The sequence below is a fragment of the Giraffa tippelskirchi genome, chromosome X (genome assembly GCF_054371585.1).
Source record: "Giraffa tippelskirchi isolate mGirTip1 chromosome X, T2T-mGirTip1v1.2.pri, whole genome shotgun sequence".
In the NCBI taxonomy this organism is placed as follows: Eukaryota; Metazoa; Chordata; class Mammalia; order Artiodactyla; family Giraffidae; genus Giraffa; species Giraffa tippelskirchi.
The window spans coordinates 140,317,727-140,324,276 of NC_137289.1; the positions used below are offsets into that span (position 1 = coordinate 140,317,727).

General features: G+C 41.5%; 1 protein-coding gene across 1 annotated transcript in view; it reads right to left on the reverse strand.

The window, feature by feature from the left end:
• LOC145536106 (uncharacterized) overlaps positions 1 to 2,754 on the reverse strand; it is a 77,298-nt gene extending 74,544 nt beyond the window's left edge. Inside the window, exon 1 of the mRNA XM_081564717.1 lies at positions 1,780 to 2,754. The gene's annotated coding sequence lies outside the window, so the exon portion shown is untranslated. The remainder of the gene's footprint in view (positions 1 to 1,779) is intronic.
• Between the last annotated feature and the right edge of the window lie 3,796 nt (positions 2,755 to 6,550).

Below are 6,550 nucleotides of genomic sequence, written 5' to 3' on the forward strand. Positions count from 1 at the left end.
GTTCATCGCTCAGTCGTGTCTGACTCTTTGCGACCCCATGAATCTCAGCATGCCAGGCCTCCCTGTCTATCACCAACTCCCGGAGTCTACCCCAATGTCTAAACCCATGTCCATTGAATCGGTGATGCCATCCAACCATCTCATCCTCTGTCGTCCCCTTCTCCTGCCCTCAATCTTTCCCAGCATCAGGGTCTTTTCCAATGAGTCAGTCATTTGCATCAGATGGCCAAAGTATTGGAGTTTCAGCTTCAACATCAGTCCTTCCAATGAACACCCAGGACTGATTTCCTTTAGGATGGACTGGTTGGATCTCCTTGCAGTCCAAGGGACTCTCAAGAGTCTTCTCCAACACCACAGTTCAAAAGCGTCAATTCTTTGGCGCTCAGCTTTCTTTATAGTCCAACTCTCACATCCATACATGACCACTGGAAAAACCATAGCCTTGACTAGATGGACCTTTGTTGACAAAGTAATGTCTCTGCTTTTTTAATATGCTATCTAGGTTGGTCATAACTTTCCTTCCAAGGAGTAAGCAACTTTTAATTTCATGGCTGCAATCACCATCTGCAGTGATTTTGGAGCCCAAAAAAATAAAGTCTGACACTGTTTCCACTGTTTCCCCATCTGTTTGCCGTGAAGTGATGGGACCAGATGCCATGATCTTACTTTTCTGAATGTTGAGCTATAAGCCAACTTTTTCACTCTCCTCTTTCACTTTCATCAAGAGGTTCTTTAGTTCTTCTTCACTTTCTGCCATAAGGGTGGTGTCATCTGCATATCTGAGGTTATTGATATTTCTCCCTGCAATCTTGATTCCAACTTGTGCTTCCTTCAGCCCAGCGTTTCTCATGATGTACTCTGCATATAAGTTAAATAAGCAGAGTGACAATATACAGCCTTGACGTACTCCTTTTCCTATTTGGATCCAGTCTGTTGTTCCATCTCCAGTTCTAACTGTTGCTTTCTGACCTGCATACAGGTTTCTCAAGAGGCAGGTCAGGTGGTCTGGTATTCCCATCTCTTTCAGAATTTTCCACAGTTTATTGTGATCCACACAGTCAAAGGCTTTGGCATAGTCAATAAAGCAGAAATAGATGTTTTTCTGAAACTCTCTTGCTTTTTCGATGATCCAGCAGATGTTGGCAATTTGATTAGCAGCATAGAAGTTTTAAATTTTGGTGAAATCCAGCTTATCTTTTCTTGGGGGGGAGTCATTTGTTCTTTTGGTGTTATATCTCAGAAATCATTGCCTAACTCATGGTCTCAAGATTGTTGTTCTTTAGTCACTAAGTCTTGTCTGAATCTTTTGCAACCCCATGGACTGTAGCTCACCAGACTCCCCTGACCATGGGATTTCCAAGGCAAGAATATTGGAGTGGGTTGCCATGCCCTTCTCCAGGGGATCTTCCCAATTCAGAGATCAAACCCATGTTTCCTGCATTGGCAGGTGGATTCTTTACCACTAAGTCACCAGGAAAGCCCTCTTAAAGATTAACTCTTTTTTTTTTTTAATAAATTTATTTATTTTAGTTGGGGGCTAATTACTTTACAATATTGTAGTGATTTTCGCCATACATTGACATGAATCAGCCATGGGTTTACATGTGTTCCTCATCCTGAACCCCCCTCTCAGCTCCCTCCCCATCCCATCCCTCTGGGTCATCCCATTGCCCCAGCCCTGAGCATTTGTCTCATGCATCGAACCTGGAATGGTGTTCTGTTTCACATATGATAATATACATGTTTCAATGCTATTCTCCCAGAACGTCCCACCCTCACCTTCTCCCTCAGAGTCCATCAGACTGTTCTATGCATCTGTGTCTCTTATGCTGTCTCGTATATAGGGTTATCATTACCATCTTTCAAATTCCATATATAAGCATTAATATACTGTATTGGTGTTTTTCTTTCTGGCTTACTTCACTCTGTATAATGGGCTCCAGTTTCATCCACCTCAATAGAACTGATTCAAATGTATTCGTTTTAATGGCTGAGTAATATTCCATTGTGTATATGTACCACAGCTTCCTTATCCATTCGTCTGCTGATGGACATCTAGGTTGCTTCCATGTCCTGGCTATTGTAAACAGTGCTGCGATGAACATTGGGGTACACGTGTCTCTTTCAATTCTGGTTTCCTTGGTGTGTATGCCCACCAGTGTGATTGCTGGGTTATATTGCACTTCTATTCCCAGTTTTTTCAGGAATCTCCACACTGTTCTCCATAGTGGCTGTACTAGTTTGCATTCCCACCAACAGTGTAAGAGGGTTCCCTTTTCTCCACACCCTTTCCAGCATTTATTGCTTGTAGACTTTTGGATAGCAGCCATTCTGACTGGTGTGAAATGGTACCTCACTGTGGTTTTGATTTGCATCTGTCTAATAATGAGTGATGTTGAGCATCCTTTCATGTGTTTGTTAGCCATCTGTATGTCTTCTTTGGAGAAATGTCTGTTTAGTTCTTTGGCCCATTTCTTGATTGGGTCATTTATTTTTCTGGAATTCAGCTGCAGGAGTTGCTTGTATATTTTTGAGATTAATTGTTTGTCTGTTGCTTCGTTTCCTATTATTTTCTCCCATTCTGAAGGCCGTCTTTTCACCTTGCTTACAGTTTCCTTTGTTGTGCAAAAGCTTTTAATTTTAATTAGGCCCCATTTGTTTATTTTTGCTTTTATTTCCAATATTCTGGGAGGTGGGTCATGGAGGATCCTGCTGTGGTTTATGTCGGAGAGTGTTTTGCCTATGTTTTCCTCTAGGAGTTTTATAGTTTCTGGTCTTCCGTTTAGATCTTTAATCCATTTTGAGTTTATTTTTGTGTATGGTGCTAGAAAGTGTTTTAATTTCATTCTTTTACAAGTGGTTGACCAGTTTTCCCAGCACCACTTGTTAAAGAGATTGTCTTTTCTCCATTGTATATTCTTGCCTCGTTTGTCAAAGATAAGGTGTCCATAGGTGCGTGGATTTATCTCTGGGCTTTCTAAAAAAAAAAACAACCCTATTTAAGCAAACTGCATACATATATCTTATACTTTTTGTGATTTTTTCTTTTTTCTTTTTTTATATTGTATTTTTCTAAGAGTCTAACCTCTACTCTAGATTTTTAATCTTTGTTTTACATATTTGATATCAATTTTGTACATTTAAGAACCCAATCTTTAGTACCCATTTTTACTCAGGAGTGGGATTACTGGCTTGATTACTCTCTCCCCCTATTGACGCTCTTTCTTCTCCCCCAAGGAACCTCTATCTCCCACCCTCCTCCTTCTCTTCTCAACCCAATTCTGTGAATCTCTGAGGGTGTTCTGGACACTGGAGAACACTTCGGGAACAGAATACTGCCCAGATCTCTCTCTCCTCTCTTGATTCCTCCCTTTCTACTCATACTCACCTCTATTACCTTCCTCCCCCCTCTCTTTGTATCTCTGTGAACCTCTCTGAGGGTTCCAGACTGTGGAGAGCACAGAGGGAAGTGCTTACTGGCTAGACTGCTCTCTCCACGTTTGAGTCCCCCTCTTCTCCTCCTGGTCACCTCAACCCCCCCACCTTCATCTCTCCATGTAACTCAGTGAACCTCTCTGGGTATCCCTCACTGTGGAGAATCTTTTCACCATTAACCTAAAAGTTTTATTATCGATGCTGTATGCATGGAGAAGTCTTGAGGCTACTGCAAGAATAAGACTGAAAGCCAGAGGAAACATTAATTAATAAGAGATCATCCAAAAGCCTCCACATATACACTGAAACCAAGCTCCACCCAAGAGCCAATAACTTCCAGAGCAAGACATACCATGCAAATTCTCCAGCAACGCAGGAACATAGCCCTGAGCATCAACATACAGGCTGCCAAGAGGCATACCAAATCCATAGACATCTCAAAACTCAATACTGGACACTCCATTGCACTATAGAGAGAAGAGATCCAGCTCCACCCACCAGAACACCGACACAAGCTCCCCCAACTAGGAAACCTTGACAAGCCACCCGTCCAACCCCACCCACAGTGAGGAACCTCCACAATAAAGAGGAACTTCAATCTACCAGAATACAGAAAGGCCACGCCAAACACAGCAATCTAAACAAGATGAAAAGGCAGAGAAATACTCAGCAAGTAAAGGAAAATGATAAATGCCCACCAAACCAAACAAAAGAGGAGGAGATAGGGAATCTATCTGAAAAAGAATTTAGAATAATGATAATAAAAATGATCCAAAATCTTGAAAACAAAATGGAGTTACAGATAAATAGCCTGGAGACAAGGATTGAGAAGATGCAAGAAATGTTTATCAAGGACCTAGAAGAAATAACAAGGAGTCAATATATAAAGATTAACTCTTATCTTTTCTTCTGAGAGTTCTATAGTATTAGTCCTTCAAGTTTGTTCAAAACTGTTTTGGCTTTTCTAGGCCCCCTGATCTTCCATATGCACTTGAGGGCCAGCTTATCAATTTCTGAAAAGTTAGCTAGGATTATGATAAGGATTGCACTGAATCTATAGATCACTCACACTGTTCGGTAACCTGCTTTTTTATCCCAATTAAGTATACTGTGGACATCTTTCCATTTCAATACTTCCAGCCATGATTTTTTATTCTTATGTAATAACTCAATAAACACTTATTAAGCAAATACACGACACAAGGTGGTCTGGTTGATGGTTATACCAAGATGAATCAGGCACATAGCATATCTGAAAAAAGAGCTTTCTACCTAGGAAGGGAAATAAGACATGAACAAAAATAACTGGGTTTCCCTGGTAGCTCAGTGGTAAAGAATCCACCTGCCAATGCAGGAGACACGGGTTCGATCCTGGGTCAGGAAGATCCCCTGGAGAAGGAAATGGCAACCCACTCCAGTATTCTTGCCTGGGAAATCCCATGGACAGGAGAGCCTGGCAGGCTACAGTTCATGGGGTCGCAAAACAGTTGGACACAACTTAGTGACTAAACAACAACAATAATAAATAACTGTATTCCAAGTATGAGAAAGAGCTAGATAAAATGCTACCAAAAAGAAGTAGATTATTTACAGATATGAGGAAGGAGGTAAAGCTTCCATGAAGATATAGACATTCAGCTAAAACTAAGGTTTCTTATCCTTAGCACTATTGCTATTTGGGGATCATTCTTTGCTGTGGAGGCTGTACTGTGCACCATGGGATGTTTAGCAGCATTCCTGGCCTCTACCCACCAGACACAAAGAGCACTCCCCTGCCCCAGTGTGACAACCTAAAATGTCTCTGGCATTGCCAAATGTCCCGAGAGGCAAAATCACCCCTGATTGAGAACCACTGAGCTAGAACTTAAATCGTCCTTGTTAATGGCTGTGTAGTACACTGCACAGGTGATCTACAAGCTATGGAACTAAGACCCTGTAATTGCACATTCCTGTTGTGCCTAATTTTCCGCTATCATTTTCTTTTAAGTAGTACTTTTATTTTAGGTTATGTCACTTTGGGCTTCGCAGGTGGTGCTAGAGGTAAAGAATCTGCCTGCCAGTGCAGAAGACACAAGATACTTGGGTTCGATCCTGAGTCGGGAAGATTCCTTGGAGTAGGAAATGGCAATCCACTCCAGCATTCTTGCCTGGAGAATTCCATGGACAGAGGAGTCTGGCAGGCTACAGTCCATGGGGCTGTAAAGAGTCAGAAATGACTGAGCATACACATACATGTTATATTGTTTATTTATTGCTATGCCGTGCTGCGTGTGTAAAGAACCCACCTGCCAATGCAGGAGAGGTAAGAGACATGGCTTCGGTCCCTGGTTGCAGAAGATCCCCTAGTGGAGGGCATGGCAACCCACTCCAGTATTCTTGATTGGAAAATCCCATGGACAAAGAAGCCTGGGGGGCTACAGTCCATGGGGTCGCAAAGAGTCGGACACAACAAAGCAACTCACCACGCACACACGTGCTGCATGGGAGATCTTAGTTCCTCGACCAGGGATTGAACCCATGCCCCCTGCATTGGGAGTGTGGAGTCTAAACCACTGGACCACCAGAGAAGTCCCTCCACTATGTTTTATAAAACATAACTTTTAGAAGTATGACATGACATTGGCTCCTTAGGATAAGTAGCTAACATCAAGCTAGATTTCTTTTTTACTATAAAAGTTATACATGTTAAAATCAGTCTTTCAAAGGCAACCCTCAGAATGGGAAAAAATAATAGCAAATGAAACAACTGACAAAGGATTAATTTTCAAAATATACAAGCAGCTCATACAAGTCAATACCAGAAAAACAAACAACCCAATCAAAAAGTGGGAAAAAGACCTAAACAGACATTTCTCCAAAGAAGACATACAGATGGCTAACAAAAACATGAAAAGATGCTCAACATCACTCATTATTAGAGAAATGCAAATCAAAACTATAATGAAATATCACCTCACATCAGTCAGAATGGCCATCATCAAAAAGTCTACAAGCAATAAATGCTGGACAGGGTGTAGAGAAAAGGGAATGCCCTTGCACTGTTGGTGGGAATGTAAATTGATACAGCCACTATGGAAGATGGAATGGAGATTTCTTTAAAAAAAAAAAACAACAA